Here is a 14,271-nt window from a genome sequence, read left to right as displayed (position 1 = left end):
ATATATCACTGGCCTGAAATGGTGGCTACATTTACACCCTTTATTTTCATATGGTAACAAAGGATAAATGGATGTGTTTATTATGTTCAACAAGGGTAGTTTATGACTTGTTAAACACTTCTCCACTGTATCTCATTTATCAGAGGTTGGTGGAAAGTTGCCAAGGCATCTCTGGTTCACAGAGACATTAGGTGGGGATGTTTAGGATTACTCCCGTCCAGACACCCATGTTGGGTCATGTTAGGTCAGACATACTGGATGCAGCACTGTATAGTGGCTAGGGTTGTAAAGTTCCAGTAACTCACAAGAGGAAGGGAAGGACCATCCTCCTCAGTGAATGTCATTAAAAAAAATTGTGAAACATTAAAAAAGTTATCCTTTCTAGATAAAACTATATTAAATATATTCAAATGTCACCAAATAATTTTCTAAAACACACTGTTTTGTAATGAAGGTCTACAGTAGCCTCAGCAGTACTCTGTAGGGTAACACCATGGTGTAGCCGAAGGACAGCTAGCTTCTGTCCTCTTCTGGGTACACTTACTTCAATACAAAACCTTGGAGACTCATGGTTCTCACCCCCTTCCATAGACTTACACAGTAATTATGTCAACTTCCGGAGGACGTCTTCCAACCTATCAGACCTTTTGCAGCATGAACGGACATGTTGTCCACCCAATCAAAGGATCAGATAATTAATCTAGTACTGAAAGCATAAGCTACAGCTAGCTAGCGCTGATGTGCATAAAATGTAGTGAGTAGTTGACACAAAGAGAGAGAAAATAAATGAATTACTTTATTTCAAAATTACAGAAAAGCAAGAGAGAGAAAGAGCTAGCTATATTTTATAATATATATATTTTTTTTTCACTTTCACTTACTTAGCTAGAAAATGCAGCTAGTTAGTTTAGCTTACTCAAACAACCGGTTCAAACAGAGAGGGATGCTATGTTATCTAGCTGGCTTTGGCTATCCAACACTGGAACTCTTCCAAGTTAAGGTAAGCTTTTGGTTATATTAATTCATAGACACCGGTGCCCGCCAGTGTAACTGCTAAACTGCTTGCTAACTGTACACTGTACTGCATGATTGTAGCGGGTTAACTAATGAGTTAGTTCTAGTAGCTATGTTGACTAGGACTTAGTATTGTGACAACGATGTTGTATTGTGCACTGAAGTCCACAATCGATGGGGAAAGGTGAGAGGAGGAGAGAAAAGATGCGAGAAGGAATTATATATACAACGAGCAAAGTGATCTTGCGGTTTATATGCAGCTCAGTTGGCGTGTGATCAGGGGTGTATTAATTCTTAAACAGAAGCAAACATAACAAAAGGGGGATAAACATACCTGAATTTAGGGCCTCCCGAGTGGCCTAGTGTCTAAGGCACTGCATCACAGTGTTGGCTGTGCCACTAGAGATTCTGGGTTCGAGTCCAGGCTCTGTTGCAGCCGCCTGCGACCGGAAGACCCATGGGGCGGCGCACAATTGGCCCAGCGTCGTCCGGGTTAGGGAGGGTTTGGCCGGCAGGGATGTCCTCGTCCCATCGTGCGCTAGCGACTGTGGCTGGCCGGGCGCAGTGCACATTGACACGGTCGCCAGGTGCACAGTGTTTCCTCTGACATATTGGTGTGGTTGGCTTCCGGGTTAAGTGGGCATTGTGTCAAGAAGCAGTGCGGCTTGGTTGGGTTGTGTTTCGGAGGACGCACGGCTCTCGACCTTCACCTCTTCCGAATCCGTACGGGAGTTGCAGCGATGAGACAAGACTAACTACCAATCGGATACCACAAAATTGGGGAGAAAACGGGGAGAAAAAAAAATCTATACAAAAATAAAAAACATACCTAAATTTGTCCAATAGAAACTCTCATTTGCAACTGTTGGACTAATGATTACAACTTAGATCAGCTAGATGCAGGCAAGATTGTGTATTGAATGTGTCACTGTCAGTCACCTTGAATACTCTAATTTCTCTTGGCCTGTGCACCTATGTTGTGAACTTTCATTTATAGGCTAGGTTGTAGCAACCTCATGATGGGTATAGGGAAAATTCTAGTATCATATATTAGCCTAAACCTATCGATGTTACATTGACAGTCAACCAATATGCTGTAATAGAAATACGGCATTGCTCATGAAAAAATTTAAATCGCCCTCCCTCATCTTGAACGGCACTGACCTCGACTGATAAGTACTGTACCTTAACTGAAGACATAATACTACAAGGACACTGAGGAATTGGGCCAAATGAAAGGTGAAGAAATATGGTTTTGCATCGGTGGCTACAATAACAGAATCCCAACATCTCCAAAAACACTGAAAGACAAGATTCCAGTTTCAAAGAGAAACTGAGAAACTGTGGAAATAGTAGACGTGGAGGAGTGAGGAGTCATCCCCTGCTTATGATCAAGACTGGTTGCTCTTTGCACAACCTCCTCACTCCCACTGGAATATGATGACAAACTAGGTTTAACCTCACAACAGTTTGGAGGTGTGCTGCTCCACGACTTCATAACACTCCAGGGTGTGGGAGTTGTATTCTCCACTGAGAGAATGATTGGTACTGTACTGTTCTGTAGTAGACTCTAGGTTATGAAAGTCCAGGGGTGTGAGATGATGACTCATGTGAACACCTTACATCATGTGAGGAGAGGTGCAGTGTATAACGCCTCTCACTACTTACTTGGATGACAAAGGGTTCAGAAACAGTGAGGCGGGAATTCAATTATAATGCAAAAAACTTCTTAACAAAATATGCCTATTGTAAGGAAACCTGCTCACAAGATGAAATAGGTTTTATGGTCATGTACACCAGATAGGTGCAGTGAAATGTATTGTTTTACAGGGTCAGCCATAGTAGTACGGCGAAACACAGCCCTTATTTTAAATGTTTCTAAAATCCCCCACTGGAAAAATTAATGGTGGGAAAAAACGCTAAGTTTTATGGGTATTATGACTCATACGGTGGTACTCTATGGTGTCCCTCCAATAGAGTTCCAGACACTTGTAGAATCTATGCCAAACTGTTCTGGCTCACGGTGATCAAATGCCCTATTCAATGCCCTATTAAGACACTTTGGTGCTTCCCTTATTTTGGAAGTAACCTGTAGGTTTAACCTCCCAGCAGTGAGGAGCTGGATGTGCTGCTCCACCACATAGCAGGGCAAAGGGGGAAAAGGACGTATGAAAGTCCAGGAGTGTGAGATGATGACTCATGTGAACACCTTACATCATGTGAGGAGAGGTGCAGTGTATAACGCCTCTCACTACTTACTTGGATGACAAAGGGTTCAGAAACAGTGAGGCGGGAATTCAATTATGATGCAAAAGAAGTCTTAACAAAATATGCCTATTGTAAGGAACCCTGCTCACAAGATGACTAATCTTACTTGAAACCTGAAGACTTTCATCGGCTCCCCGAACTAATGCCTCTAGGCTTTAGCTCAGCAGGTCAACACAGTTTTGTGTTGTGAAGGAGACCCGAGTTCGAACCCAGTCAGTCACACCAGTTCAATATCTCTCCATAGCCATTCAGTCTTCTATAGATTATGCTCTAAATATACTCTCCTCTCTCTAGAAGAGATAAAACCAGTGAAAGCTGAAAGCTCATTTAGCTGGACTTCAAAGCTGCAGCAGCGTTTTCAATACTTCCCTGCTGGCATTTCAACTTGTTCATTTCAACTTGTTCATTTCACCTTGTTCATTCATCGCTGCCCTCCAGGGTTTGCCACATTGCCCACTGGGCAGAGACGTCATTTAAATGCCTTGTTTTGACTTACATTTGATTCAGTTGTCAACTAACGTGAATTCAACTTGAAAATCCCTCCAGAACTGACCATGACATTGGATTTAGGTTAAACGTTTTCCACATTGATTCAACATTATCACATTTAATTATTTGGTTGAAATGACAGGAAAACAACATTGATTCAACCACTTTTTGCCCAGTGGGTGGTATCGCTTGGCATGCTGGGATACTGGAGAACAAGGAGAGAGGCGGTCCTATTGGCTAGTCTAGAAGGTAATCACAACACCATATATTTTTTGGCTTGGAATAGTCTTCTACACATAGAAACGTTTTTCCAGTGCTTCGTCCTTTGAAAGAGAATGCTGAAGAGGTCATTAAACCTCTGTGAGCAAGGTTACCTCACAGGTTAAATGAGGCCTTGAGTTGATTCATAAAGGAGTGCATGAAGCCAGCTGTGTAGTATTCTCACCACGACACAAACTGAAACTGCTAGTGCCATCTGCCATCCTTTCACATGACAAACTCTGCATATTTCCACCCCATGCATTTCCTTCACTCCGCAACTAAAGACAAAAGAAAGGGAAAAAGTGCTGATTATGCTTGATGGAGGCTGTTTTCATAAGTGGTTCGGCGTCGCTTTTGTCACAAAGGCTGTCCTGTCACCCTGCCTTAGCTATACATTAGCTTCTGTTGGGGAGAGGAAGTGATCCAGGGGCCATATTTGTGTGTGTGTGTGTGTGTGTGTGTGTGTGTGTGTGTGTGTGTGTGTGTGTGTGTGTGTGTGTGTGTGTGTGTGTGTGTGTGTGTGTGTGTGTGTGTGTGTGTGTGTGTGTGTGTGTGTGTGTGTGTGTGTGTGTGTGTGTGTGTGTGTGTGTGTAGTGAGTGAGTGAGTGAGTGAGTGAGTGAGTGAGTGAGTGAGTGAGTGAGTGAGTGAGTGAGTGAGTGAGTGAGTGAGTGAGTGAGTGAGTGAGTGAGTGAGTGAGTGAGTGAGTGAGTGAGTGTGAGAGAGAGAGAGAGAGACACCAGAGGAAAGCCCTGGCTCCAGGGGACCTGTCCTGTCCAACCCCATGGCTCCCCTCTGGGCTGGTGGTGAGACAGGCAGGCAGGACGAGGATGAGGCTGGAGATAAATGGAGGGTGCGAGGGACAGAAAGAGAGAGAAGGAGGGAAAGAGAGGAGGGGCTGGGCCGACTCTTGCCCTCTCTCTGACAGGATCTGGTCAATGTCCTGCCGCCGAGGGTCGCGGGCCAAAGCCTACACACAGACACACACACACACAAACTTATCTGCAGTGCATCTGCCGGGCCGCCTGTGCAGTCAGCCTGTCTCCATAGCGGCCTGCGAGCCTTTTCCTGCTCTGGGGAGGGGAGAGGAGGGAGAGGGGAGGAAAGAGAGAGAGTGGGAAGGAGGGGAGGGGGCTCAATGGGAAACTGAGTTTGCAGGGCCCTGCCAAGTCACTGAGCTGAGCTTCATGGAAAACACTAGCCCCCTCCCGGTTAACAGGCGTATGCACTTCTGAATTTCAGACAAACAAAAATAGCTCTGATGACTGGCTGGCTACGGACCCTCTCTGCCCCCCTAGCCCCCCTCAGTCTTTCTGTCTCTCACTTGAAATTCCCACACGTGTAACAAGCTCATGTTCGGACCCGAGCCTACTGCGAGAACAGCTCATTTGCTCTAGTTAAGAAAAGGAGGGAGAGGAAAAAAAGAGGACCAAATGTAATAATTATAGCGGAGCCCCGTGTATTTATCATTCCTTCTCTCTGTGGATTGAGATGACCTTGCGGTGACCAATCTGTGGCGCTCGATTCAGGTCCCATTGGCCAGTCATTTCATCATTCAAACAGCATGCGCTCCAATTCTCATGACCTAATGCATTGCAGAATGCCTGAAAGCTGCTCCTTATGCTTTCTCTGTTCTCCCCTCCACTACATCGTCAACGGAACTAGAGAGCCATGACAGATTCTACTGCATGGGGAAAAAGGGCAGTTACATTTGAATCGTTCTTCTGACTGAAAAATGGCAGTTATACTTGAATGGTTCTGACAGAGTGATGAAATGGAGATAAATAAAGGGGAATATTATGATGGAGAGCAGTGTTTGTCTGTCTGCTGGTAAGAACTGCCAAGGTCAAGTACCTCAGATCATTGAGAAGTGATTAATTAGAAATAGGAGCATCATCATGAAAATGACTATTAGAGGCATGTTATACTGTATGTCCCAAGGACATCATATACTTACAGTACTAGTCAAAAGTTTGGACACACCTACTCACTCTAGGGTTTTTCTTTATTTTTACTATTTTCCACATTGAATAACAATAGTGAAGACATCAAAACTATGAAATAACACATATCGAATAATGTTTTAACCAAAAAAGTGTTAAACAAATATAAATATATTTTATATTTGAGATTCTTCAAAGTAGCCACCCTTTGCCTTGATGACAGCGTTGCACACTCTTGGCATTCTCTCAACCAGCTTCATGAGGTAGTCACCTGAAATGCATTTCAATTAACAGGTGTTCCTTGTTAAAAGTTAATTTGTGGAATTTCTTTCCTTCTTAATGTATTTGAGCCAATCATTTGTGTTGTGACAAGGTAGGAGTGGTATACAGAAGATAGCCCTATTTGGTTAGCCTATTTGGCTCAAATAAGCAAAGAGAAACGACAGCCCGTCATTACTTTAAGACATGAAGGTCAGTCAATCCGGAAAATTTCAAGAACTTTGAAGGTTTCTTCAAGTGCAGTCGCAAAAACCATCAAGCGTTATGAAGAAACTGGCTTTCATGAGGACCGCCACAGGAAAGGAAGACCCAGAGTACCTCTGCTGCAGAGGATAAGTTCATTAGAGTTAACTGCACCTCAGATTGCAGCCCAAATAAATGCTTTACAGAGTTTAAGTAACAGACACATCTCAATGTCAACTGTTCAGAGGAGACTGCATGAATCAGGCCTTCATGGTCGAATTGCTGCAGAGAAACCAATACTAAAGGACACCAATAAGACGAAGGGACTTGCTTGGGCCAAGAAACACAAGCAATGGAAATTAGACAGTTGGAAATCTGTCCTTTGGTCTGATGTGTCCAAATTTGAGATTTTTGGTTCCAACCGCCGTGTCTTTGTGAGACGCAACGTGGTTCCCAATGTGAAGCATGGAGGGGGATGTGTGATGGTGCTTTGCTGGTGACACTGTCAGTGATTTACTTAGAATTCAAGGCATACTTAACCAGCCTTTCTACAACAGCATTCTGCAGCGATACGTCATCCCATCTGGTTTGCACTTAGTGGGACTATCATTTGTTTTTCAATAGGACAATGACCCAACACACCTCCAGGCTGGGTAATGGTTATTTGACCAAGAAGGAGAGTAATGAAGTGCTGCATCAGATGACCTGCATCCACAATCACCTGACCTCAACCCAATTGAGATGGTTTGTGATGAGCTGGACTGCAGAGTGAAGGAAAAGCAGCCAACAAGTGCTCAGCATATGTGGGAACTCCTTCAAGACTGTTGGAAAAGCTGTCAAGAGTGTGCAAAGCTGTTATCAAGGCAAAGGGTGGCTACTTTGAAGAATCTCGAATATAAAATATATTTTGATTTGTTTAATTAACACTTTTTTGGTTACTACATGATTCCATATGTGTTATTTCATAGTGTTGATGTCTTCACTATTATTCTACAATATAGAAATAGTCAAAATAAAGAAAAACCCTTGAATGAGTAGGTGTGTCTAAACTTTTGACTGGTACTATACAACTGACTTGTTCAACAGTCCATTACCTCTGCAGTAAATATGATTCCTAAAATTATTTTATTTCTCCTTCAGTAGAGGTTCTTTAGACTGTATTTTAGTCTGTAAGGCAAAGGTATGTCTCAGTTTCACATTTTGGGGGCTGAAAAACAGTGGGTTGATGATACTGGTGTATCCTATAGTAATCCAGCAGTCTTTAGAACCTGCTGTAGATTCTCCTAAACCCTCTCTGACAGTCTAGCTGACACTGACACAGGCACAGCCATAAACCTCTAGAGCACAGATTTCCTCATCTGCTCCTTGTTGGGAGCCCTGTTCCAGTCAGACCGTCAGCAATGCAGCTACGGAGGTAAACCCTAGCTCTGAGTGTTTACATCTCATGACCTCTAACACTAAAATAAAATAATAAAAGAGAGAGAGAGCGAGAGCGTTAAAGCACTCTGTTGTGTGATATGGCTCTCCTGGAGAGAAAAGACAGCAATGTTATAGTTATGTCATGAAGTATGGTTTCATTTAAGCAAGACACTGAAAAAGATGGACATGCTCTCTCTACTCAGTAAGAAACATTAATGGGACTATAGCAGGTCCACTGGCAGGGCAAGAGTAGAGAGGTTTTGTCATGCTCTGAGCCGAGTGGTGTGCTACATTATCCCATTTCCAAGGGTCACATTATCCACTCTGCTCCCATTGTCACCACTGTAAACATAACAAGAGGAGAGAGGATTATGAGGGAGACCGTGATTTGTCTCCAACTCAGCACAAAGGCTATGGCGTTGTGTGTGTGGAGGAGGGGAGTGAGGGACTGAAGAACTCTACTTCACACTACGATTGCGATTAAACTGTGAGAAGAAAGAGAGGAGACGTAGAGAGAGAAAGTGAGAACGAGAGGGGAGGAGAGACAGAAGGGCCTCCCTCCTGTTTTATGTAATGTACATTCTGTCTTGGCTGCATTTCTCAAGGCTACTTGACTAGGGTGTGTGTGTGTGTGTGTGTGTGTGTGTGTGTGTGTGTGTGTGTGTGTGTGTGTGTGTGTGTGTGTGTGTGTGTGTGTGTGTGTGTGTGTGTGTGTGTGTGTGTGTGTGTGTGTGTGTGGTGTGTGGTGTGTGTGTGTGTGTGTGGTGCCTGCTGGTGCCAGGCACAGTGAGCGTCTCCTCCAGCCCAGTGTTGACCCTGTACAGTCTGAGTGCCTGGTGATGAATACTCCTCCTACTACTCTGGGCGAGGCTGCACGTACAGTAGACACACACACACACACACACACACACACACACACACACACACACACACACACACACACACACACACACACACACACACACACACACACACACACACACACACACACACACACACACACACACACACACACACACACACACAGGCGTGCACACACAGACATACAAAGGCAAGCACTCTAAAAAGCACACAAATGAATGCACAGTCACACTGATACTCACACACACCAAGGTTATGGAGAAGGTGGAGTAGAAGGAAGACAAACGTATTGCCTCGTAGTTCCTCATCACAGCAGAACTAGACTAGAGTTTCATGATCCACACGAGGTAAAGGAGGAGGTGGTCAAGGTCATCTCAGGTCAAACCTCTGACTTTGAGACAGTTGAAGATTGTCCATTCACTAACCATATTATTGTAATTCTGGGGGAAATGCGCTACTTCCCTCCCTCACTTCCTTCCTCTACATGTTCCAATGTTCTTTACTACGGAATTCACTGGTATGTTTCATCAATAAGGCCGGCTCTGAAAGATAACAATTCATTATGGAAAATGTATTCTGGTTAAACAGTCTCTGCTCCCTCTTAATGAGAAGTCCACTGGTGTTGCAGATGGTCTGAGTGAACCCATATTGTCCCAGTCAAAGTGGTGCCTGGTCCTATCTAGCCACCAGCCTCAACTCCCTCCCTGTCTTACTCACACCCAGTCGCCTGCAAATTAATACAAATGACTGTTTTCATTCTGAGCTAGACCGCAAAGTATGTTATCATAAGCCTGAGCTCCTACTCTTAAAATTAACCAATCTCATCCCCAAGGAAAATAAACATGATATGGTGGAACTCTTGAAGATGCAATCGTATTGTGATCAAATTGCTTCTAATGTCCCTTAATGACTGGAGCTGAGGACTGACAGGGAGAGCTTGATTGATTCAGTGAGCCAGTAGATTTGATAGATTTGTGAAGTGTTTCAGTCAGGAGTCATTGAGAGGGCATGGTCTACAACAAAACTGAAGAACAGAAAATGCATTGTATTTTGATAAACTAGTAGGTTATAGGGGAGTGCTACATATTTAAGATTGGATCAGGTGAACTACTCCGTCAGCCAAAAGGACTATAGATAGACAGCATAGCTATTAATATACTGTTTAAGGGGTGAATTTGTCCCCCCCCCAAACCAGTATTAATACTCCCAAAAAGCAATTTCCTCATGACTGTGGAATTCTGAGAGATGCCAGGAACATGTCAGAAATATAGAGGAGGTTGAATAACTTACACCATGCCTCCGAGTCTGACTCCAAGTATTTGCTAATGTGTTTATAGTCGATGTTGCTGAAAATGTGCTTTAACCTCACAACTTAGTATATGTATCTATGTACGCAAAGAACAATATACACTACCGTTCAAAAGTTTGGGGTCACTTGGAAATGTTCTTGTTTTTGAAGGCCAGCATCCTGTAATCGCCTCTTCACTGTTGACGTTGAGACTGGTGTTTTGCGGGTACTATTTAATGAAGCTGCCATTTGAGGACTTGAGGACTTTGAGGCATCTGTTTCTCAAACTAGACACTCTAATGTACTTGTTCTCTTGCTCAGTTGTGCACCGGGGCCTCTCACTCCTCTTTCTGTTCTGGTTAGAGCCAGTTGTTCTGTGAAGGGAGTAGTACACAGCGTTGTATGAGATCTTCAGTTTCTTGGAAATTTCTCGCATGGAATAGCCTTAATTTCTCAGAACAAGAATAGACTGATGAGTTTCAGAAGAAAGTTATTTGTTTCTGGACATTTTGAGCCTGTAATCAAACCCACAAATGCTGATGCTCCAGATACTCAACTATTCTAAAGAAGGACAGTTTTCAGCTGTGCTAACATAATTGCAAAAGGGTTTTCTAATGATCAATTAGCCTTTTAAAATGATCAACTTGGATTAGCTAACACAATGGGCCATTGGAACACAGGAGTGATGGTTGCTGCTAATGGGCCTCTGTACACCTATGTAGATATTCCATAAAAAAATTATCCGTGTCCAGCTACAATGGTCATTTACAACATTAACAATGTCTACACTGTATTTCTGATCAATTTGATGTTATTTTAATGGACAAAAAAAATATGCTTTTCTTTCAAAAACAAGGACATTTATAAGTGACCCCAAACTTTTTAACGGTAGTGTATACTACACCTACATTTTGCCAAATCCTCCTCAAGTCTCTCAATTAAACAAGTATAGCTGATCGGCTCCAACTTTATGTTTCCCCCATAATAAAACAAAAATTATTCAGACAATGATCCTATTTGGGTAACAATTTGCAGACATACCGATGTGAATTCTCAACATATTGGAGCCGGTCTGGTTAGTATACAGGTTTAGGTGAGGGGACGTCACAAGGAGATGAGTAGGCTCCAATGTCTACTATGTGAAAGCTGTCTTTGTATAAATCTCTCACTCAGAGGCCTGGGTTGACCCTCAGCCTTAGCCTTTGTTTGGCAGACGCCTTGGCCCCCTTTAATCTTGTGAGGAGATAAATCCATTGATGGACCTAGCCTGATTCAGTTGAAAGTGCTGTCTGACCATCTCCATAGATCTCCATAACACAGCATGTTTGAAGTTGGGCTGGTGGGTTGTGGTGCATGGCGCGTGTGAGCCTGGAGAGGGGAGACAGGAGGGGCTGGGGGGCTTCCTCACGACCCAGAACAGAGTAATCAATCCTGGGCCATGACCACAGACCCCACCTCCCCCTTAAACACACACACTCAAACACACACACACACACACACACACACACACACACACACACACACACACACACACACACACACACACACACACACACACACACACACACACACACACACACACGCACACACACACACAACAAAACCATTCCTGCTGTCTTCTTGACCACAGAGCACAAACACCATACAGGACCAGGATGGTAATCTCTCTCTACTTCTCTCTCTCTCTCTGTGTTTCTCTCTGTCTATTTTATCATCTTTACTAAAAGTGGGTAAGATTTCACAGAGCTTCTACAGGGGTAAAAGGCAACCTAGAAGTGCCATCCAATGCAGTTCAAATGGATTTTCCTGAGATTACCATGAGAGAGCTATCCATTCTAATGAGTACATCACGAGAGTCTATGTGTATATATGTGTCATCCAGAAGTGTATATGAACTGAGGTAAACCACTGGGAGCTCTTTAGATGTTAGCTGCTGATAAGAGACCTTCTTCACCCCATTGCATTACTGCAGGCGCTCACACAGTGGAAGTGCTGCTCTCCCTCCTCACACTCTTATCCTTCATCAACACAGACGCTAATCTGAACATAGAGGCTAATTTTGATAGATTGTTTTAGTCTCCTCAGGGCATAATAAGGAATAACACATCAAAGACAAAAATGACTTATCATATTTCTCATGTTACAAATGTGTTTAGTCCAGTCAAGTTTATTTGTCATATGCATAGTACAATGAAATGCTTACGTGCAGGTTCACTTTCGACAATGTGACATAATAAGAATAATAAAAGGAATAGTAAAATAAGCATAATGGAATAATTGCTATGGCTGTTAGGGGTTTACTCTGTTTTCTGAAGTCTCGATAGATTGTGTTTTCCAATGCTCATGGGGAAGACTTAAAGATGAAGGTCTTGTAGGGGCGTTTCCCTGTACCTGCTGACCTAGGAGCAGTGGTCTGGAGGTGTGTGTGTTCTAGGCATGCAAAGTGTGTCCCTCTCCCAGCAAGCCCAATAAGGCAAGCTAAAATACCCCCCCCTGAAAATAGCTTGACAGGCATGTTGATTGCCATTCCCTGCAGTAACTCAAAATGTAACTGGTTCATAAACAATAGATGCAAACTTCACCAGCACTAGTATTAACAGAAACTTCAACAGTCCTGACTCAGTACTGAGGAAAGTACGTGACATTTATTCATGCCAAGTTAAGGTAATGAATAAAAAAGATCACAAGTCACAACAAAGAATAAAAGATACTTGCCACTGAAGATAGCAAGACTATCTCACTCTTTTCGTCTCCTCTTTCCTTCTTCCCAGCCTCCTCTTTTTAATGACCCTTATTATTACCATCATACAACAATATACACTACCTCCACTACATCTTGTTGCTGGAAACCATTGTCTACACATCATTATCCTGCTGGTAATCCTTTATGGTGCTCTAACACTTGGCATGTATTTCCTTAATCAACTCTAAAGTAATAGCAGAGTGATGTGCATTGTGGCTCACAATGAGGTGCCAAATCCCTTTATGTCTGGGAAGCTTTACACAAACACAGGAAGTCCAGTGTTTCAAGGCAACGGCGAGGGGAGTAGGAGCCATGGCCTGCGTCTCTCTCTTTCTCCTCTGATGGGCAGCTCAGATTAACGGTGGGTGGTAAACCTGCAACTCATACACCTCATTGTTGCTGTCCAGAAACAACCTAACCTGAGCCCAAGGTCTGCAGTGCACACTGGTTTCATTTTACATCATTGTAATGTATGGCACTGCACAGTAGTGTTCTGCTACTGGGGTGAAATTAAGGTAAACTTTTTTTAATAGGAAGTAATAAAAACAAATGGGCATGGCGCTGGATCTGTGTCAAGAGTTACTCAACACCAACACAACTGAGAAGTTACTATAGCTAAGGCCAGAGTTATACATTAGCATATGACTTGACCAGGATTGGAAAAACTCCTGGCTCCAATTATAGGGATTAATCGAAAGCAGTGGTATTCAACTCTTACCCTACGAGGTCCGGAGCCTGCTGGTTTTCTGTTCTACCTGATAATACATTTCACCCACCTGATGTCCCAGGTCTAAATTAGTCCCTGAATAGAGGGGAACAATGAAAAAAAGAGGTGGAACTGGCTTCGAGGTCCAGAGTTGAGTTGGAGGGATCTAAAGCATACCATAATTTCCCTCTGATTCTGTTATTCAATAGTCTGTCTAAAACTCCATTGGAATATGTATTTGTAGGACAGTGTGGTTGACTCGCCAGAGATCTGAGTAGTCATTCACCCCAAGGCTTTTTGCAGCTTGTCTTCTCTAAAGAATATTCAACTTGACCTAAAGAACAACCCTCCTCACTTACTCCTAAACTGCAGGAGTTTTAGGATGCTTTCTGATAGAATCCACCAGGAAGCCTGGAAGGATTTTGAAGAAACACAAGGAGAGAACCACAGGGACATCCAGTGGTGAGCAGATGTTTTGTAGCCGTCCTAAACGGTCTGATTAACATAGCTTCCTAGATGTCCTCTTTTTTCTTATAAGCGGACTATATAAATGAAAGGGAAAACTAGTGAAAAAGTATTCACATAAACAGCTAATGCCACCCAGGTGGATTACTACACATTGGTGGTGAGCGTAGACTCACCACCAAATAGTACTATTTTGCATTGGTGTATATCTGCAGTGTTGTGATATTTATCTAACACCACTAGATGGCATATTTAGTCAAAACATGTCCAAACCTGACTACTAAACCAGACTAAACCATGTAAAACAGACAGATGGTGCAAATGTTGCAGAAATGCAGAATTGCATATTTTGGA

The sequence above is a fragment of the Salvelinus alpinus genome, chromosome 23 (assembly GCF_045679555.1).
Source record: "Salvelinus alpinus chromosome 23, SLU_Salpinus.1, whole genome shotgun sequence".
Classification (NCBI taxonomy): Eukaryota; Metazoa; Chordata; class Actinopteri; order Salmoniformes; family Salmonidae; genus Salvelinus; species Salvelinus alpinus.
This window is presented reverse-complemented; position numbering follows the sequence as displayed.